The sequence below is a fragment of the Amblyomma maculatum genome, chromosome 4, assembly GCF_055883805.1.
Source record: "Amblyomma maculatum isolate TAMU_Amacu chromosome 4, ASM5588380v1, whole genome shotgun sequence".
Taxonomy (NCBI): Eukaryota; Metazoa; Arthropoda; class Arachnida; order Ixodida; family Ixodidae; genus Amblyomma; species Amblyomma maculatum.
The window spans coordinates 145,558,833-145,581,886 of record NC_139347.1 but is presented as its reverse complement, the minus strand read 5'-3'; the positions used below and the strand labels follow the sequence as shown (position 1 = coordinate 145,581,886).

The 23,054-nt window shown below is 44.3% G+C and overlaps 1 protein-coding gene across 3 annotated transcripts in view; it reads left to right on the top strand.

Annotated features, from left to right (window-relative positions):
- Positions 1–7,889: 7,889 nt before the first annotated feature.
- Positions 7,890–23,054, top strand: part of LOC146193257 (uncharacterized) — an 88,521-nt gene continuing 73,356 nt past the window's right edge. For 2 of the 3 annotated variants that reach the window (XM_084602631.1, XM_084602632.1), the window contains exon 1: positions 7,890–8,082. The gene's annotated coding sequence lies outside the window, so the exon portion shown is untranslated. The remainder of the gene's footprint in view (positions 8,083–23,054) is intronic. The other variant, XM_084602630.1, reaches the window with a different exon arrangement.

The window sequence follows — 23,054 nt, the reverse complement described above, 5'->3', positions numbered from 1 at the left end:
ACATAAAAACAAACGCTAAGCATGCAAATACAGATATATTCAATAACTTAGAGGCTTTACAATACAGGTGAAACACGAGAGAGTTACATAAACTCCAAATTGTTCACCGGGCACTGTTGCAGTCCGAGGCCTCAAGAGTCACGATGTGGCCGCCATACAAGACGAGCGCCGCTCCATTGCAGGTGCGTGGGCTTGGCAGCAGCGGGTGATCCCCAGGAGTCCAGCCGAAGCACTGGCGAACACGCCGCAACCACTGACTGACTGACTACACAAGCGGCGCGGTCTCTTTAAATAGGGCGCGCCGCGTCTGTCTGTTAACACGCTCCGAAGCTAGCGCGCACACACACTTAGCTTCGCCGGTTATAGCGCTCTCTCTTCCTCCCGTCGGGCCGCGCGTCGTCATTGGCCACGACCCGTAGAACATTATGGAACTTTCTGGCGTATTCCAGACTGATGAGTCCGCGTCATCGCCGGGTGATGAGAAAGAGGAAGACGGCAACGCGTACAAAGCTACGCGCACTCTCGCGCGAGGAAGCAGGTTTTTCTGGAGCTTTCCATGCGACGCCGCGCGGGCCTCGCGCCGTGCCGGCTTGATAAAAATGTGCGCCGATTTCGTGACATTCGCCGATATGCTATAACCAGTCTCAACTTACTTATTTCATTTCTTTTCGGCATGAGCTCAGTATGAGACGACACATATGCTAGAGGAAGAGCCTTGTCTTTCAAGGCTTCGTTAAAGATTACAGTTATGACGGGGGGTATTTCGTGTTTAGGTACTTTATAAAACGTCGCACTAAACCCGTCCGGTCCAGGGGATTTCAATTCAGTTCAGTCGTTCAGTCGTGTTCGACTCTTCGTGACCCTATGGACAATATCACGCCATGTTTTCTGGTCTCTCACTATCTTCCTAACATCACATAACTTCATCTGCAGCGAGTCGAGGATGCCATCTAACCATCGCGTTCGCTGCCTACACCTTCGGCGGTGATCCTAAACCTTTCCCAACATCAAATCTTTCTCCAGCGACTCCTCTCTTCTCATCAGATGACCAAAGTAACTGAGCTTTAGAATTTGACCCTCCAATGAGCATTCAGGTTTTATGGTCGACAATATCGACTGATTTGATCTTCTGGCCGTCCAAGGTACTCTCATGAGTCTGCGCTAGCACCACAATTCAAACGCGTCAATTCTTCGGCGATCAGCCTTCTTTACAGTCCAACTCTCGCATCTATACATCACAACTGGAAAGACATATAGCACGAGTTATACCGATCTTGGTTGGCAGTCTAATGTCTCTACTTTTTACTAGGCGATCAAGGCTAGCCATGGCTCTCTTTCCCAGAAGCAGCCCTATTGCAAAAACCAGTGCCACTGGGTCCCAGCGCCCCAGCGCCATACCTGATTATGGTCCCAGTATGACGCTGGAAACTGGGCGCACTGGGACGCGGCATACTGGGACACTCCGCACTGGCGGCACTGTTCGCCCGGAGAAAAAAAGGCGTGGAATGAAAATTAATAAGTTAAAAGTAACGAAACAAGTTAGGTACATAAAAAACCCTTAAAAAAAGTAAAAAAAAACGCACCAAGCGTGCTTCGAACTGACTACCTAGGGATATATCACTCATTAGCTCACCATGCTAACCACTCGGCCACGCCGAGAACTGGAATTTTTAGTAGCATTTCTGCATTTTATGTCATGACCCGCATTTATAAGGTTTGGACTTCATGTTTCGCAGTCTACAGGCCATTGCTACCGCTCTAACAATTACAACTTCTTGATCATTGGAGCTTGCTGTGAGCTCTCACGACTTGCAACTAATGTTCTAGGTGCCTATGCGCGATAGTTTGTGCACTAGAATCATTTTGACATGTGGAGTTTGACATCGCTGGCAAATTTACCAACGCCGGCTCTTCGGTGGTGCTCTGCTACCATGGGCGTAATTTTCGCTGAACACGGAGCTGTAGTACAAACCTTCAAGGAAAAAAGTGCGACCGAGCTTTAATACCGGCCAGCGCACCAGCGATGAACCTATATTGCGTGTAACTGAACGTTATTTGTATGTAAATATTTTGGGAAGCATCGCGATGAACGAGGGCTCGGCTGCTTCATACGCAGAGTAAGGAGGAGCGCGAAAGCTTGAGAAACACGCCAAATATTATGCATTACGAGCGCTGTATGTTGTTGTTTTTTCTCTCATGGGCCCATCGCTCGGTAAATTGCTCTATTCCTCGTTTTAGTTTTAGTTTTTCTTTCTGCTGTTTATACTGGGCCGTGCTGCAGGATACGCTCGCCTGCGAAGAGCCCGCATCGAACATTTCGGCAGTAATCAATATGTTAAAGGGCCCTTAAGATCAGCTGTGAAGTTCGTTATGCATGGTAGCCCACATTATTCAATTCCAGCTTTAGTTGTGCGTTAATCGTCAGTGTGTCATGAGATAGAGGCGCGGCGGTCGTGGTCTCTCTTGAAACGCTCGAAACGACCTATTGAAACATGGAAACTCTAGAAAAAAGATACTGGGGCACTGGGACCAGTGCAGCCCCAGCGCACATACAGCGCTTCTCCCAGTGCATTGCGGATGCCAGTGATACACCAAGCGTCAAAAGGCTAATCCCAGCGTTTTTCTCCCATCGGACCAGTGCAGCCAGTGTCTTCCCGTTACTGCTCCAGTGAATATCGCAGACCTCCAGCGTGCCTAGCAGATCCAGTGCAAAACCAGCTCGAAAATCTTACTGGTTTCGCACTGGAGACGCTGGGTTTTGCAATAGGGAGGCGTCTCCTAATTTCATGGCTGCAGTCTCCTTCCGTGTAATTTTTGAGCCCAAGAAGAGAAAATCCGTCACAGCTTCCACTTCTTGTCCCTTGATGTTCCAGGACTTGACAGGGCAAGACGCCATGATCTTCGTCTTTTTAATGTTCATTTTAAGCCCAAACTTCTCACTCTCTTCTTGTACGCGCATCAGAGGTCTATTGAGTTCCACTTCACTTTCTGCCATTAAAGTGGTATCATCCGCATATCTAAGGTTGTTGATACGTTTCCCAGCAATCTTCCCCCCAGTTAAAGACTCGTCCAGACCGGCCTTCCTCATGATGCACTCAGCATATAGGTTAAAAATGCAGGGCGACAGTATGGAGCCTTGTCTCACTCCTTTCTCAATCGAAAACCAATCAGTAAGACAATGGCCAGTTCTGACTGTGGCCTTTTGCCCTTCATACAGGTTCCTGAGGAGACAGATGAGGCGAATTGGAACTCCCATCTCTTAAAGAGCTTGCCACAATCTGCTGTTATCTACGCAGTCAAACGCTTTCGCATAATCAATAAAGCAGAAGTAGATGGGTTTCTGGAACTCTCTTGCTTTTTCCATGATCCAGCGAAGATTGGCATTCTGGCCTCTAGTTCATCTGCCCTTGCGAAACCCAGCTTGCACGTTCGGAAGCTCCCGATCCACATAATGCTGCAGCCTACCTTGGAGGATTTTCAACGTCACCTTGCTAGAATGCGAAATAAGCGCGATCGTGCGGTAGTTGGAGCAATCTTTGACACTGCCTTCCTCTCCTGCAACCCTGTGGCCACTGCAGGGTTGTCCAAATTTGCTGACATAATGTATACAGAGCGTTAGCAGCATCTTCATGGTTGAGGATTTGAAGCTACTCAGCTGGAACGCCATCAATTCCGCTAGCTTTGTTCTTAGCAAGGCTGGCTAAGGCCCATTCGACTTCACTCCTCAGAATGCCCGGTTCGAGATGAGTAATCACAACCGTCTTATGTTGGGTTTGTACATTCGGGTCCTTCTTGTACAGTTCTTCTGTGCATTCCTGCCACCTCTTCCTTATCTGTGAGGCTTCAGTGAGGTCCCTGCCTCTGTCGTCCTTTATCACGCCCAGCTTAGCACAGAAACTTCCTTTGATACCTTTGATTGTCTTATAGACTCCTGTGTTCCTCAATTGGGTGTTGTCCTCAACTGCTTGGCACTGTATGTTCAGGAAGACATTCTTATCTCTCCTATTTTGCTATTTTCTTAAACTCCGCATTGAGAACCTTGTATCTTTCTCTTTCCCACATAACTTTTGCTAACCTTCTTTCCTAAGCTATTTGCAAAGCCTCTTCAGATAACCAGTTTGCTTTCTTGCATTTCTTTTGCTTTGTAACTACCTTAGTAGCAACTTCTTGTGTTATATTACGAACATCAGTCCACATCTCTTCAGGCTCTCTGTCTTCTAGATCTAAGTCTTGAAATCGATTCCTCACTTCCGCAGCATATTCTGACGGACTTTGATCTAGATTATACCTGAAAGGCCTTCTAGTTTTCTGCGTTTTCCTCAATCGAAGCTTAAATTTGGCAACGAGAAGCTGATGATCGGTACCACAATCGGACCCAGGCCTTGTTTTTACGGCTTGTATAGCACTTCTTCATCTCTGCCGGTAAAGAATATAATCAATCTGATTCCTGTGCAGACCGTATGGTGAAGTCCATGTGTACAGGCACATCTTGTGCTGATGAAAATAAATATTCGCTATGGTCAGGTTGTTTTCTTGACAAAAATCTACTGGCCTCTGCCCAGCTTGACCGAACTTCAAGACAGAACTTGCCTGTAATTCCGGATATTTCTTCACTCCCCACCTTAGCATTCTAGAAAAAGGACGTCTGATGATGGAGTGCGGTCTAAAAGGCATTGCAGGTCAGAATAAAATCTCTCAATATCAGCTTTGTCAGCAGTAGTGGTTGGTGCATAGACTTGGATAATTGTTATGTTGAAGGGGTGGCCTTGGATCCGAAGTGAAATTATTCGGTCGTTTTTGCTGCTGTACCCTAGCACTGCTTTGCCCATTTTTCTGTTTACTTAGAGCGACCCCATTCCTTCTCCGGCATTCGTGCCCACAATAAAAGACATAATGGTCACCGGAATTAAATTCTCCCATTCCGGTCGACTTGAGCTCGCTGATAGCCAAGATATCAATGTTCAATCTGTCCATTTCTCGCTTGACGACATCCAGTTTACCTTGCGTCATAGATCTTACATTCCATGTTGCTATGTGATATATCTCCTTGCAACATCGGAATTTCCGGTCGCTTCTCGACGCATCCACAAGTGAGGGTCCTTTTGGCTTTAGCCCAGCCGTGTTCATTCGTCTTGGAGCTATTAGCAACATGCAGGACGCCTTCTAACTTGAGGGGCTCATCTTCCGGCGCCATATCATTAATGCTATTGTGACTGGTCATAGGGTTTTCTTGGCAGGAAATACTGGAGTGGGTTGCCATTACCTTCTCCAGTGAATCACATTTTGTCAGAACTCTCTGCCGTGCCATATCTATCTTGGGTGGCCCTAGACAGCAAAGCTCACGACGTCATCGAGTTTCGCAAGCCCCTCCGCCACAAGGCAGTTATCCATGAAGGGAATTTACGGGGTTTATTTTATCAATTGCATGCTCCACCTCCAATGCTACACGCTGGAGGTAAGCATCGTGTTTTTAGTCTCTTCATATTCAAAAACGGTTGCTGCATCTTCGTTTAAAGTGGCCACCCTAACTATTAGAGGTTTGCTAGGTAAAAGGTTGGTTGGTTGGTTTGTGGGGTTGAACGTCCCAAAGCAAATCAGGCTATGAGAGACGCCGTAGTGGAGGACTCCGGAAATTTCGACCACCTGGGGTTCTTTAACGTGCGCTGACATCGCACAACACAAAAAAAAGAAAACAAAGCAAGCTTTATAGGTTTTTAATGGAGTACGATACGGGTATATTGGCTGTGCAAGAAATGAAAGCAAACGGTGAAAAGAGACCAAGAGTATGATGCGACGTTTCACGTCTAGGTTTTTTCTGTCGTTATTAACGCTGTTGGCCCATCGTTTAGGTTTTATGTTTTTATCTTGTTTACGACCGTGCCGATTTCTGAAAATACCAAAGAGCGCTTTCGGAAGGAGACGGCTTATAGTTATCGGGGATTACGACTGGTGTTCTAAACGCGCGTCACAGGACAAGCAGCCTTGCTTTCCGTGACAGGAGCACTGAAATGCTGTTAATAATAATTCACATCTATAGCCTAGAAGACATTGCAGAGGGTCTGGGGGAAGAACGCTTAGTAAAGTACACGCGATTCCAGAGCTCAAGCCATGATCGGTTAGACCGCATCTATGCCTTGATCGATATCGTTCCACAATGCAACAGGTATGAAGTATGAAGTCGCTTTCAGACCATTGTTTGGTTTAATGCTGCGTAGGCATTGTTAAGCGTGAGAATGTTTTTTCATAACAAATATGGAAGCTAAACAAGGAACGTGAGGATGAATTGTACAGTCGAGCAGTAAGAGAAGAAATAGCAAAAATAGACTCACGGAGCTCTGTAAAGAAGCCTTTAAATTAAAAGTAATTGAAAGATCTGCTATTATAAGTCATGAAGAGAAACAAAATGAAATGCAATTTAGGACACATAAAATGGTAGAACAGGAAAGCCGAGCACCGGGTGAATAGATTGAGGACATAAGGAAAACCAAACAACAGCTAGAACTAATTGTTGGAATAACGTTACCGGGGAGCGCTGGTTCGGGCAATGACTGAAGACACAGCTGCAGGTGAAGCGCCAATGAAAGGAGCGCACGGTTTAGAAAAAGCCCGGGCTGAAAGGAATCACATCGAAGAAATAGAATAGGGAGGGGTATTATCATCAGACATCAATGATATCAAAACAGCTTTTTTCAGCATTACCAGGCGCTCTTCGCAAAGCACCCGGTAGATGTTATTACATTTAAGGATGAGTTCTGGCTGAGCTAGCACGTCTCTTCGACAAACCAAAGACAGATTAGAACTGCACTACCGCGGCGAGGTGGCACTGCATACCACCTGTAAGTTTTAGACATTCAAGCGTTTTCAAGGTTCAATTATAATTGGTGCGCAGGAAAAGGAAGGGGCCGTATCTATCGCACTTGTTTTTTGTGCACTTGAGCCGTCACCGCATGACAACTGTTTAAACTTTTGACCTTCAAAGCATTTCAAGATCAAATTTGCCTCGATGGTAACGGCTTGAAAACCTGGCGTAAACCTGCTGGCATAAAACGGCTTGAAAACTTGGGATTTTGATGCTTTCGCCTCAAAATCCTGGCGCGAATCGAGCCCCGATCATGCAAGGCGTCTCGCCAGAGATTTGGCTGATACCTTGGCGGCATCAGAGGAGGGCACTAAAACATTTCTTTTCTTAAATAATAAATAATGGGCATGTTTCTTTAGGATCGCGGACACGCACAGCATTGCTGGTAGGAAATATAGCTGCGACACACGATTCCGCTATGGGGAAGTTGCCGTCACTGTGGCTTGCCTCGTTTTCTGCTTGTATGTACATTGTCTGTACTGTTAGATATGTAAGATAATTTGACTGGCAGCAATGCAGGTGTTTGATTAAGCCATTTACTCTGGCCTCTTGAAACTGATTATGCTTTGCGACGACCAGGCAGTAGAGCATAGCCAGAGCGCCAACGTCCGCGGTGCTCGTGGGTAGTACCGCTGCTGTAATTTCGTGGCATGCAGTGCTGCGAGATTTGCGAACTTGCTTACTTTCAGATTACACACCAGGCCGCGTCGGTTTCGGGCCGCCATGTGTAAAGCTGCAGTTCGTAAATCCACGTCAGTTGCTAATCGAGCCACGCATTCCAGCAAATCGCGGCCAAGCCTTCTAATGTGAACGATTGAATGATGTACAGCATTTACTGAGCCCCTCAAAAAGGGATATTGATGTGCTTTTGTGTTGATAAGATACTTCGGGCGACTGTTCTGTGCGGATACTATCGCTACGTAACTGCAAAGTAGGCCGTTCGTATTAGCAGAACGAAAGTAGTTTCATAGAACGCTACAAAGAAATAAATAAAATAACACCCAGATCTTAAAACTGACGTTATCAACTAGCCAGCAGGCGTCAGTTCGGTCGCCGAGCCGATTCAGATGATATTGTTTTCTTCGAGGGCGTGCTCCTTTTAACACATTGCTCCTGGGCCGACACTGCTTTCCGCGTATTTAACAAGACGTCTCACCTAGACCAGTGCTGCTGATGGTGGGATTTCAAACCTTAATTAGCCTGGACAATTTCAGCCCTCAGAGGTAAGCTATATACCTCTGCTGTATTTAGCCGGGCCACTGTCGCTCATATTTTCTCTCTCCGTTGTCGTGGACCTGATTTACAAACAGAGCCACTGCAATTCACTTCTAGTTCTAGTTGATTCAATATCGCTGTTCAAGGAGTTTTAGAAATTTGGCCTGCGGGCAGGTGATGCATTTATAGCAATGAGTCTTAGAAAAGATTTCTTTAGCAAACTTAAGCTCAACCCTAATGCAAACCACCTTTGGCCTATGCTGTTAAGGTACGAATTTTGTGATGAAAGGGACTTTTACTTTCCATTTACGCAGTGTGAAACGAAACATTACAAAGTAGCTTCAAACCACAGAGCCACAATCTTTGTGTCCCATTTGAATAGCAACAGTTACTTCTAAATGCTTGGTTATGAAACCAGCCTGGAAGGCAAGCTAAGCGCAGTGGCATAAAGGACTTACAGTGGGCACGTGGCACACGAATTTGTCCTTGAAGCATTCCTGAGCCCACAGTTTATCCGCAATGCCTTATTTATAAATTCGGATACTTTTAGGCAGTACAGCGAATCCGCTTTACATTACACACGCAGCTCAGCCGTTTTTTGATGTACCCTACTTGGTTTTTAATATTGTGGTGAGCAACGCATTAGCGAGTGTTAATACCTACCAGCCAAAAATTCTAATATGTGGCACACAGCAATTCGTCCTTAAAACTGGTGTGCACAGTATCTTTTGTGTCACCATCTCTTTATTCCTAACAAAATGAAGAGTGATTGTTGTACAAACCTGCCTCAAAGACAAGTACGAAAAGAGGGCAGGGAAGCGGCATAGACATGATGCCAAACACAGACACTAGGCGAGGCAATCCTCTTCTGTAAATGTAGAAAACGAATATGATTTCATCGCAACAACCAAAGCGTCACAATTCGAGAAGGTCTAACGCAAGCTAAGAGCAACGCAGGGAAAAAATCATTGCACCAGTAGGAAAGTCATACTTGAGCCAGCCGCCAGTTGGTGTAGGGAGACGTAAGCAAAATGAAACCGTCACAAGCGCTCTTAACATTACACATACAGCCGCATCAATAACACTAGGCTGTTCTGTTGACCTAGATGCAAGGCCATCTTAACGGTGGTTCCTGTCCGTTTTTGTCATCATTAAGCAAAAACGTTACTATAATGACTTCTGACAAGGACGCAAGTTTTGAAATATGAAGCTGCGTTAAGCATGCAGTGCAATGGCTTCATCACAAAACGAGACAACCAACGCCCATATTTTTATTCTTGATTATTTTCAGCGCATTCCTCCCTGGTTTTTCGATGTTGATCGCGATGACAGTTTGCTTTAACGAATCCCAGGAGGTCTAAATGAATCAATAGCACTTGACTACAGCGCTCCTTATAAAAGGTTTCAGCCTTGGGAACCTTAAACCCTAAATTTGTTCATTTTGAGAGTTGTAATTCATGCCATTTTTTTAGCTGGTTAGGCCTTGAAACACAGCAGCATAACGAAGGCGGCAATGCGTTTACTGCTACTAAAGATACTTGCTTACAGAAATGAACGTGACTTGGTACTCTTAATCTACTGGGAAAGATAGAAGTGTCTGCGCAAGCAGTGCGCCTCTGAGTAACCTAGATAGAATCCCTTTCTTAGATACGCACCGATATGAATTCTCGATGCTGCTAGCGTAGCTTTCCTCACTTAATGCGGTCTACTTGGGTCCGTTTACTTGTGTGGTTTACAGCTGTTCTCATTTGTCACTGAAATGACACTCTGGTTCCACCTCAGCCACAATCACTGCGCCTCGATGGTGACGCAGCGCGATACATTTTACGGTGCGATGTAAGTGAATGTAAATCAGCGAGTGCGGATAGGGCGGAAAGCGGGAAGGCATCTCGCTTTGAAATGCCGCGGTAAAGCCACGAATCCAAAAAGAAAATCTCCCACTGCTCGCGCCGTTTCTTATCAAATATGGCCGACTGCGAATTTATTTTGCGACGGCTACTTAGTCTAATGAAAGCAACATTAAAACTTACAATATCGTGATATACCCACTCACTGTCTACAAAGCCACCAACAAAGATTGGTCACGCAATGTCCAAAGTGTGCACGCTGTACTATCAAGGAATATGTGCAGGAACACATGAGCGCAGGGCAAATAGCCTCAAAACCTTCTTGGGGCGACCCGCTGCAGCCGCTGTGGGGAACAAAGTGGCAAATATGCCATGGTTCCGCTAACTGTTGGCACTCCCGCCTTGCTAATGTGGCTCCGAAACGGCAGCTGACGATAAGTCGGTTATAAATAGCAGATCACGGTCCGTGTGGTCTGTAATTCCATCATATCTCGCTGTTAACCTTTTTTTTTGCCTTTTTATAAGTAGGTGTGTCTGTCAAATTCTGCAACGAACATTTTCTGGTCAACTTGTTCAATGGCCCTATATAAAAAAAATAAAACCTTTAAAAGCGGTATTTCGTGTAGACCTACCGAAAGCATGGTACGCGATCTGCTTCGCTGCATAACCGCCTTATCACTGCTTGCGGCCGGTGCCTGGCAATCAGCTAGCTGCCTTTTCACTACAACGCTATCATGGCGGGAGTGCCAACAGTTAGCGGAACCGCGGCGCCCTTTCCACTTTGCTTCTGATAGCGCCTGCAACGTACCGCCCCAAGTGGGTTTCAAGGCTATTTTCCACGCACTCACTTGTTCCTGCTCATAATGTTCATGATATTACATCCTTGCAAGACAGTCCAGCCGCTTAATTGTCAGTTTTTTCCATCCTGCTGCAGGTATAGTCCTAGAATGCGGATTGTGTGAACCTGTGGTACCTGTATTCCCTGAATTCGGATTTCTATGCATCCTTTTTTTTAATGGCAAATAATAACAGGTAGCACAGAGTGTACTTAAGCGTTTTTAGTTTTCAATGCAATGAAGAATTAGTGAAGATCAAATCACAAACCGAATTCCAAAATATACACATCGTCACTTGAGGTGGCAATGAGACTTAGCCCGTAGGCGACCATGGAACACAGTAACCTCTTATGGTGGAACGTCGAAAGACAACAGGCTGCTATGCCGTCTACGCAATCTGCCTTTGGTTAGGTTTGGTTTCGTTTAGTTTAGAGTTCATAGCGTCCCAAGTTGCTTAGGCCATGAAGGATGATGTATTGAACCATTTTGTATAAGGACCACCTTTTGACTTTTCCTAATGTGGACTAACAATGTCGTACAGTACTTTGAAAGATTAAGGACAACGTGAAGATGATCTATGGAAAGGATAAGGACCAGTGTAGCGTTACGAGATAAGCGTGCAGAATGTGCTAGGACCTAACTCGATCTAGACATTCTAGGAAAAATGAAGGAAAATTGAGCATGGCAGGACATGTAAGGCGAAACGTATACGGTACGCGTAGCAGTGAATGCAGGACATTAGGTACGCAGATAGATTTCAATAGTAAACTGGCCGAAAACACTAAGGCATGTTTAATCGCGATGAAACAGTGCGCAAATATAGACATCAGAGTAAAGTAATAATTGCATTTTTGTGTGATATGTATTCGCCAGACGATTTCAGAATGCACCAAAGTTGGAAAAATGGATTTCAGCGCCGAACATAAAAACGCTAAAAAAAATTAAAGAGCACTGCAGAATCTGCATCGGGGTAATGCGCAAGCACTGCGGTAACGCCACGGTTTAGGCGTCCACGGAGAAATCTGACAGATACTGCGTCTACCCTTTCACAGGAACCAATTTATAACCCCGCCGTGGTGACGCAGTGGTTAAGACGCGCGAATACTGTCCCGGAGTACCGTGGTTCGTACTCGACCACCGACGGCTGCGTACTGATCTAGGCTAAATGAAGGTGCGTTCATGTCCTGTGCGTTGTGAGCGATAAAGGTCCCCAGGTGGTCCAAATTACTCAGTGGCCCAAAACTTTGGGGCCTCTTTTTCTCTTCCCACTTCAACTTCCACATTTTTACTTACCCACGGCGCGGTTCAGGTGTCCACAGAACAAGTGTGACAGATACTGCACATTTCCTTCAACCAATTATTACTATTATATTGTTCAAATCGTCTGCCTTCAAAATGCGTTTATTGTAGGTAGTAATGTAACACCGTTCGCTGTTGGTGCTTGTTTACCACACGCTACTTTTTATTGGTACTTAGAACAACAGGCGACAAATTTTGAAACCCATCTGACGAACACTAGGACACCTACGGTTGTCCTGTGCCATTTTGTGGGCGGAACTGTGATGAACAAAGGGAGTTGTAAATGAAGCCGCAAAGACCTTCCGATCGAGCGCCTACTCCCTCCTATCAACTCAACACTTGAAGGCACCAGAAAACAACAAAGAAAACAAATCGAGCACTTAAGCCCCACGCTTGACAATGTCATTGTCTGACATTCGGTTGGACTTCGGTTGTCGCGACAATTAAAAAAAAACAGTGCAGTTTCTTCCTCTCACACCATTTACACAGTTATCAGTATCTGCTTTTCACTCACAACTCAAGGGAGACACTAGTGTCACCACCCACAACATAGAAACACTGGAGGAAACGTCGCACTGATTCAGAACCGCTTGCATCTTTTGGGAGTTCACAAAAGCATCCTAAAAAATGTAGGAAACAAAGGTGTAATAAAAAACTACCATTCAAGCTAGCATTACCGGAATGACGACAAAAACACACAAAATGTTCTGTGGTACGACAATTTCTGTGCGGCTTTTGAACGTAAACCAATTGTTACAACAGACCGTCCTGTAGTAACATCAGAAAATTTTGTTGTTGCAACGGAAAAGTGCTACAGAACTACAGAGAACCGAAATATATCACCGAAAAACTAATGAAAGTCAAAAAAATTCTACTGAACTACAGAAAAATCTGACGTTTACGACAGAACTACAAAATATTTTGTCGTATTTTTGAGAGAGTTCTGTAGTTTCTTTCCTCTGGGAATTTCGGTTGCGTGACGTCCCATCCTTGACTTCACTCTAATTGATTGTCTTAATTATCTACTTTTAGTCTTTGGTACTCACTTTCAAATTGCGCGCCAATTCCTTCCTATGCGCTTTTTCGCTCGACTTCAGATTGTTTGACTTCACATCCTTGACATCGTTCTTATTTACATATTTAACTATTTTGGTATTCGATACATTCAAATGTGGCGCCAAGCCTTTGGTTAATGAGACCATCTTCGCTTTTACTTTTACATGTCTGCCTCTAATAATTACCTAATTCACTTATGGCCTAATTATTTATTCGGACACATTACGTTTCCATTATCGGTTTAAACAACTCATTAACCTCTACCACTTATCAATTGCTCAAAACTTCTGCGGGCAAAATTCTGCATGTTTTACCTCTAAGCGATTACCTAATTAATCTATTCGCGTAAATATATTATTGTGACGTAAATATATTACGTCACCCTCTTTTGATTGACGTCCCTGACTAACCTCCACCTATTCTCAAATACAACTGATGCGGGCAACTTTTACATTTTTTGCCTGTAGGTATTTACCTAATTAGCTTATTGGCCTAATTATTTTGGACACAATACTACGTCACGTTTTATAGGCTGGCACCACTCAATAACTTCTACCACTTCTCAATTACACTACAACTGCTCCAAAGTAATGCTTTCGCATTAATAATTCTGCGATCCACTTGCACATTTACTGCACTCTGCAGAAAGGAGAACAAACGAAAATTGACGGTCTAACCCGTTCTATGCCTAAAATATTTCACTGCAGGAATACATGCGTGCTGGCATATGTTCTGTTGGCATAAACAAAGTACAGTTTGTGAGAAAACATGGTTGTGATCATGTGTGTTCTGCTGTGGCATCGCGCAGTACAGTGAGTAGCGGCATGCGATATCTGAAGTAAAACACAATTCATGATAGCCGTGTTGCCCAAAGATATTAATAAAATAAGATACACTTCTGGTAGTGGCATAAAGTTGGTATTAAAAGTTGTCACCGCAAGTAGTTCACGCATGAAGACTGACAACCATAGCGATTTCTTAGCTTCGACATTAAAGTCGCCACAGGTGTTCAGGTGAATTCTCTGTGTATATAAGACATGCTACTCATTGTTGTATTTCTTCCCGTGACACTTTTCGCCTCAGTTTTATTTCGTGTGTTATTTGTTTCTTCTTTTGTGTTCTATCTGTGTGTGTAAAACTTGTGTGTGCATTTTCATTTTTTTTCTTCTTTGTTATTTTTGTGCGGCAGCACGAAGACCACATGGTTGTTTCTGTGCACAATAAATAAAGATTGATTGATCGGTTTAATATTAATATTATTATGTAAGCAGCGCCTGCTTCCGCAATTATTCCTAATCATCAATTGGAATCTCATACCATCGAGAGGAGAATATTTACTTGGTCTGCGGTTCAATATAAAAATAACTTTTGGACCACAAATTAAACTTAAACTCCGTGCACAAAAAGGGACAAATATCCTTAGAGATTTATTCCCCAAGACAGGGATACCGATATACTTTGTTTACTCTAAGTACTCAGGTCACTAATCCATTCAAAGATGAACTATGGATTTATTTCTACAGGTTAGCTCGAAAATCCACTTTAAAAGCTCTAGACCATGCACATTATTCCGGGTTGAAATCTTCATTGGGTGCATACAGAACGTCGTCTATTTTGAGCCTATATGTGGAATGTTTTGAGTGAAGACTTTAGATTGGCATACGCACAAAAATATTTTCACATCCGGATCCACCATGCAAACATATATCTTTGAAAACAAACGTATGATCACTCCTTTCCGGAAAACACCAAACCGCATGTCGACAACAGGAACCAGGCTAAAGCACATAGCAGATATACATGAAATACATCTTTTTCTACAATATTTGTTTTCGTACAAAAAAATACGTTGCATCATGCATAAAAACGCCGGCCAAATGTAATTTTGCACTTGCGAAAAACATTAAGTGCTTCGTGCATTCAACAATATTTCAAAGAAAATTCTTGGACGTGAAAAATCAATACAGTCATTTCGAAAATTTCTACTCTGATTTCTACTCCAAAGCACATAACCGTGTTTGAACAACTGCCATACAGGAAGATTCAGCCCTTCATGCCATCACCATCAATCCAGATGGAAGGGTTACACGGCCGGGCTGTATTGTATATTAAAGGTGCTTGACATGATAAGCAATGAGTGCTATTAAATAGCCGCAATTTTCACAGATCTTTAGAAGTGCTATTACAGCAATTACTTAAAAAGAAATGAAAACCACCTCTTACTGCATATCAACCAAAATATTCATCAGCTTGCGACATGCGGTACTGTGCACCTTGGCAGGGCTACAAGTAATGTCGGTATGGGAGACTTACGCTGCCCAAAGGGCGCCACGAAGACAGTGCTAAAAAGCGCTCATTAGGCGTCTTCTGCGTAGTACAAATCCCCTGCGTCTGAATCCGAATGCATGCAGCTGGTATGGATCCACCGATTCAATTAGTGACTTGTTCGAATTATAAAAAATAAAAGGCGCTAGAAATGCTTTCACGGTAGCCACGATGTGACAAGGCATTAAACTAATATCAATTTTTATACGACGTGCAGAGATCGGAGATGAAGTCTCGGCGCGCTGCCAGTCGATGTAGAACGGCGGGTGTTGCTCGATTCCGTGCAGCTCTTCAAAAACTTTGCATGCAACTAGGCTGCGTAAATAAGCCTTCTGAGGCGCGTTCTTTCCGATATGCACCTTTTGCTGGCCGTGCATGGGCCGCTGTGGATTGTTTTCAATGCATGCTTGTTCCTTAACCTGTAATTTTATCCTACGCCGGTTTTTGCTTTTTTCGCCCCGTTTAGCTGATAAGTCGCGGTCGTAATGTTTGGGCGTGCGCGTGCTGGAACGTCACACAGAAAGCTGAAGCTGGGACTGCAGAAACCTTAGGTACGGATGTCAGTAAAGGCACGCTGACCTCGTTCCACTGCTCAACTGGCAATCTTCTTTAGGGTATGGGCTTGCAGCTCTCGAGCGAGAGTTTTTGCCTGTTGGCGCAGTGGGCACATCGCACATTAGAAGCGCACTGTCACTTCGGGAACGCGCGTTGCATATGAAATTTCTATTGTCGGCGGCTTAGCAATTATAAATATCTCGAAAGTGCATAGCGGTGTTTATTGAGATAGCAAACATTTTTAAGTAAGCTCTATAGTTTGCTGTCCTCACCTTTTGCTTCTACGTATGTGCGTGCAGTTTTTACATTTCTGCAGCTGCGGAAAACAGTCGCATAACCGACGGTTTCACTCGTGATCACAAATAAACAGGCACACATAGCTTACTTTATTCGATATATTTCAGCTTGAGCCGACGGAGCGGCCTGCATAGGGCAAAATGCGTTCTCTTGTATAGCGACAGCATGCATGCACCTGATAGCCCCTGCCAATGACATCATAGCCCCGTTTCGTGGGGCTATGAAAGAGAGAGCAATACAGTCGCAGAATGAAATTAACTTTACCGTGACTTCCTACCACGCAAGCTGCAATATAACAGCGCTGAAGATGTTTCCAGCTGGAGAGGTACATGGCAAGAACGATGCCGCGTGCTTTGAACATTTCACCGGAAGGCAGCCGCAGCGCTTTTCTTTTAATGTTTACTGCCGGTTCACATTGATGTCCATGATACATGGCGAGTCTTTTTAAGCTCACCAAGGAAAGAAAAAAGCGCGAGTCGGCGTAGAAAGCCAGCGAGATACAAGCTGCACCATAGGCAATGCCGTAGTTGTACTACCCAGTCAGGTGTTTTGTGGCCGCCACGAGGCTTGCCACCCTACTCATAACTCCAGCGCAAAGCGCCAATTGCAGGAAACAAGTTTGTCAGAAGTTTGTCGAGAAACAAGGAGGAAATGCAGTAGCTAGCGACACACGCAAAATAAGCATTTCCTATCAAGTCTTTACATGTCAAAAAAACTAATGCGCTCACAGGTAAATGGAAGCTGAAATGCCAAGGCTTCCAAGGCTAAACTAGTCAAGGCTGAACTAGTCGCGCAATCTGGCGCAGTTAAGCGCTTTACAATATTGTTTGAATCACAATAATCCCACCAGATGGCGCTACCTGTCCAAGACGTAGGATCGATCATGTTGTGTTTGCATATCCCCCTCGTAAATTGCCACCTGTTTCGCTAAGACGCTATTAGAACACATAATCTTGTCATCAGCAGAACCGTCCGCGAGTTCTGATGCCGGCCGTGAGATCGCGAGACGAGAACGCTAGCCACGGAAGTAGAACAGATGTTCCCCTTATCATCTGCGGGTACATCAATGCTAATGCTAAGAAATCGCAGTGGTTCCTAGCCTCCATGCGTGAACTACTTGGGTTCACAAATGTAAAAACCCGCTTCAAGCCACTACCGGAAGTATACCCTGTATTAAATATATGTTTGTACAAGGCGATGTAACCAGCATGAAGTACGTGTTCCTTGAGTTATCACATACCGCTACTCGCCGTCTCGCGCGATGGTCTAACATACACAGAACTAATACATTTTCCTAGCAATCTGAGTTTGCTTACATGAACAGAAAATGGGCCAGCACGCTTGCATTCCTGCAGTGGAATAATCTAGGCGTAGCACGGATAGGACTGCCAATTTTCAGTCTTTAAGTTTGTTGTTAAAGAACCTCGCAGTATCTCACTTCTCAGTGTAGATTACAATTACCAAGCATACGTATGCTGTCGGTTAGATTTGCCCAAACTTGCCTTCAAGTTGGCTAAAGATGGATACTAAAAGGGAAGCTAAAACGTAGGACACAATCCTTAATACTGCACAAACAATGGGTGCGGCAGATGTTTGCTACAAAGTCACTTGTGTACTTTCTAGAACATAATTTTTCACAATTTTGGGTTTCAGCAATGGTGCATGCATTTTGCCCTTGAGCTAAATACTGCCCACCTAGGCCAATAATCTTAAAACGCGTCATCACGTTAAGCAGCAAGAGCTACAGGCTGTCCTGCGTAACGGCTTTATAAGATATTTATTGTAAGCTACATTACAGAAAGGCAGGAAATGATGTCATTGTTGTCGCACCACGATGATCTACACTGGATGGTACACAACGCGTTAACATAGGCAGCTTTAATTTTGCGTGTGCTTACGTGGGAAAACAAAAGATGTCTACGTGGCCTAGGCGTATGCGTTTGAAATCCTAATAGTTACACCTGCTCGACGCACATTACGCGTTGTTTGCAGCACCAAAAGCGGACTGCTTTTCGTGGCTGTGCAGCGCAACATACACTAAAGTTATTTACACCTTTTTGGCTTCAAAACGGGTGCTCGGGTGTTCCTGGGCTAACACCCTGCGTGAGAAACGGCAGGGCAGGGGTAAGGCACTGAATTTAACAATCAGAAGTTTACTGCTTTATGTAAACTCTAACAGGGACATATAATAAAAAGCGGAAAAGAAATACGGCCTAGAGAGCGTCGCATTTTATAAGGGTGTAAAAAGGTTCAGAGTGTAGGCCGGAAACGCAAAGAGACACGTCTATGTCACTGTGTCATGGCATGTATTGCTTTGAGTAGGGGTGCGATGAGGTGAATCAAATGAGGTAGCCCACATTCCCCGAGAAGGGGACAAAAGCATATAACCTTCCCTTTTCTGCTTAGCGTTCCTTCTAGAGACACTGCTCTAGACATTGAGCTTGCGAGATCATTGATATGACGACGAGAACCTCATATTTGTCATGCTTAACAGTTGAAAAGTCGCCCTTCTATTTTAGAAAGCAAAAACGGTTTGCTATTTGAACCTTAAGGCGAGGGTGATACTAAGACAATTTGAGGCGAATACAGCCGCTTAGAACATAATTTCGGGACAATGAGTTAGCGGTGATGCTGCTCTACATGACGGTGTTACAAATGCCAAGCGCCTTGTACTTGATCATAAACATTCGAGCTTCACGTACGTCCGTTAAACTCACGCAGACCTTTTTCGTTCTGCGCATGCGTACTGCTGACTCGTATGAGCTCTACATCCGAGAAGCTATGCGAAACTGTATTATAATAACCATATGATCCTCGTTCTCATCAAAACATAAGGCATCCTTTCTGCCTTAGCCATCCCCCTAACATCCGCGCATCCACATACAAAACACTAGGTATGGTGTAACACGAATGTACACAAACCGAGAAGGTTTGCATAAGACTACAACCAACTTTTCACAATACACCAACTAGAATTTTATCAGAGAAAAAGAGCGCCAGGCCTTGATAATGTGCACTATGGAATGCTTCTAAATCTCTCTCGGGCAAACACGGAGGTGCTCTTGGCCTTTTTAACAAAATATGGATAACTAGTAAAATATAAGAGGCACGGAAAAGATCTGTAATAGTACCCTTTCTGAAAACTGCAAAACAGTAAATCAGTCCAAATTGTTACAGGCCAATAGCGCTGTCCAGTTGCATCGTAAAACTGCTCGAAAGCATTGTAAATATCAGGCTCACCTTTGTTTCGCAAAACCAACACCTTCTGGATAGACATCAGTGTGGCTTTAGAAAGCATGTTTAAATACCGATCATCTCGTTCGCCTCAAAAATAATTCGGGAAGCGTTCATCCGCAAGCAGAACTACATCGGGATCTTCTTCAAACGGGAGAAGGGCTGCGACCTCACGTTGAGGTTAGGTATCCTCCGCGACCTAGCAGGCTTGTGTATCCGCGGGAAGATGCTGACTACGTGAGCGATTTCCCTGTTGGCCGCACGTTCCGACTGAGTCCGTCTAAGCACATTTTCTACGACCTTCACCCAAGAGAACAGGGTACCACAGCAGTGCATCCTGAGAACAACTCTTTATAGTAAAAATGAATTCTCTAGTAAAAGGAATGACCTGCAAATAGCATGCACCTCCTCCAGTAAATCTGCCTGCAGAATACAATTACACATGATAATAAAATCGGTGCGCGGGGCAGACAAGAATCGCTTTGTTTTTACCACAAAAAAGTGTAGCTATCCTGTTTCCACCCGAACGAGGTTTACAGGGTCACAACTGACAAAAAGGTAACATTTTCACCCCATATCGGCTTCATCATCAGCCTGACTATGCCAACTGCAGGGTAAAGTCCTCTGAAGTATTTTTCCAATTAACCGATTCCTGTGCTAGCTGCATCCGCATACCCCATATAAACGGTCTCAAAAATAATGCTGGCCGTGCCATTAACAATCTGAAATGGCTCTCACGGCAACGATGGGGGTCCGATAAATCGTGCCTGTTGCAAATCTATCACTCTGGGGTGCGCTTCAAATCAGACTATGGATGTATAATTTACGGTTCAGTGAGACCATTCTACCTGAACCGACAGGACCCGTTCATAATCTTATTTGCGCCTATCACCTAGGGCATTCAGAACATCCCTTTCGCCAGTCGTTATGCAGAAAAAAATGAGCCACCTCTACAGGATCGGAGAACTACACTGATGCGCACATAAGTGTTAAAGATCCGTACTGATCCGAAACATCTTAGCTACTTTCTCCTTCAACAAAACACATTGTATTAGGCCGTTTATATTGTGTTTCGAAGATAAATGAAAGAAATCGGCAGTATTGGGCAACACATTACATGTCATTGCATCAAGAACTGACCCTCTGCCGCCATGGTACAACCTCTCAGCTCTATGCGACTTGTCACTAACACACTTAGACGCAACATTTAAATACCACACGAGCACATACTGCAAGCATTTTTCACAATGGAAGGAAAATATGTTTACTACACAAAATTTTACAAAGATGGCTCTAATACAAACACAGGTCGTATCGTCAGTAGCCCAGGACAAAAGTGAAAAAAAAATGGTACACCTGCCGCAGTGCACCTCAATCTTCGCGGCCGTGGGTTACGTTGTATGTGTTGCTGTGGAGAAGATAGTCAAAGGAAAAATAAAAACAGCATCATCTATACTGATTCCTTGAGCATATTTACAGCACTACATCCGAAAATGCTCAAGAACCTTTATTAGGTATTGGAAAACATTGCCAATAACATGGTCAAAATCCCATCCCAGAAACATAACATTCGGTTCTGCTGAGTCACAAGCAAAGTTGGGATTGTTGACAATAAAACAGCACATGCATGTGCTATGCAAGCCCAATTCGTTGAAACAAAACAAGCGAAATTGCAGCTGAGATTTCTTAAAATTATTACATAAATATTCTGTTATATATGGCCGCCTGCATGAAAAAAGCAAGTAAAAAAACAAATTCTATACTTTAGAGCCCTTTTTAGCAGAATGAAAGTCCACTACACATCAAGAACGTTTTAAGGAAGAAATTTTATGTCGCTTAATTAATAAAACGCCCCGCAGGGGGCATCTCTTAAAGCAGATGTCTCTAAAATCAGAGGTACAGTCGACATTAGAAATAAATCAGAGAGCCGTTGGACGATTAGCACTAGGTGCTCACGGCAAAACCACAAATGAGGCGGTACAAGAAGATATGGGCTGGGCATCTTTCGAAGTACGGGAAGCTCAGAGCAAAATATTATATGAGGAAAGCCTGAGGAAATTGGACAGTAACAGATGGGCAGCTAAAGTATTTAAATACCTCTACTTAAAAATTGACTCACAATGGAGGAAAAGAACTAGGAACTAAAGTAAGTATGCTAGTCACAAGGACGGAGAAATAAAGAGCATTAAGCAACAGGTGAAAAACACGGAAGGTAAAAATTGGATCAATTCGATGGAGAAGAAACAAAGTGTGGAATTATACCGAAAGTGGAAAATGCAGATCAGGAAGGAAGCTTTCTTTGATAACTCAAGAGGCAGTGCCCTACTTTTTGAAGCTGGATGAGGGTGCCTTAGAACACACACCTACAAAAAGAAATTTAACAATAAAGATGACGCATGTGCTGTATGTGGTAACTCCAGTGAAACAATTGACCCTATTATACTCGAATGTAATGGGATCCACCCGGAAGTTGATGCAGGCGCAGTAACTGTTCCTGAAGCTCTGAGGTTTAGAGATACCAGTGGCTGGGTGAATAAACCGACGCTGGAAACTAGCAAAAAACGAATGGAAGATGGGTAGCTTAAAAGCAGAGAAGTGACTTAATGTTAGTAATGTAGAAACAAAAATTTAATAAATAGAATGATGGTTTAGTTAACCAATTTAAATCAATATATAAAATATAGGGAGAAAAATGAGCATGATAGCTGCTGCTACCACCACGTTTCAAAGGGGACGCACCTATATTCCATCCATCCATCGTTTGCGTGTACAGCGCGACACCACGGATCCATAGCAAGCACGCTTAGCCGTGCATGGCATCGCCGTGTAGGGGAAAATTGGAATCCTGGTAGCTGAGCCGATATTGGGTTTTTGGACCTTTGAAGCCCCTGGGCGGAGGCAACACACCACTTTGGCCCACGCTTCCCATAGAGGGCACCTCCGGCCTGACCCGACCGGGGGAAACGGCAGTCGCCTTTTCCTATCCTCGCCTCAATCTTTCGCTCACCTCTCTGCTATCCTAAAAGTCTCCTGTCGTCTGCTCTCTTCTCGGTTTTTTCTTACTTGCCGGTGGCGAGGGTTAACCTTGCGTGGAGTAACTACCCTGTGTTGCCTCATATTAGGTTATAGTTAAGATGCACAGCTGGCACGGGCAGGGTGCCTGCTCAAGCTCCTGTCCCGTCCCCCTTTTGGACTCTATGGTGGGTGGCTAGTATCATAACCGAACAAAAATCAAATTACATGGCCTCTTCTCTTCCTGAAACTGATCCCCCTCCCCCCCCCCACTTAGAGTAGGCGCATTGATGTGACAGGCAAGTTCTTCACGAAAAATGTCCACAGCTTTCCCCGCTTCCATGACGTGCACTCTGAATACCCTGAAAACCTGCCCGTCAGATCTCGCCATTCCTAGTGACAAAGAAGCTCACAGGTGCCATAGGTCAGGGCTACAATACCAAGAAACTACCAAATGGTGACCTCCTCCTTGAAGTGATGTATAGCCATCAAAGTGGGAAGCTGAAAACAGTTACGTCG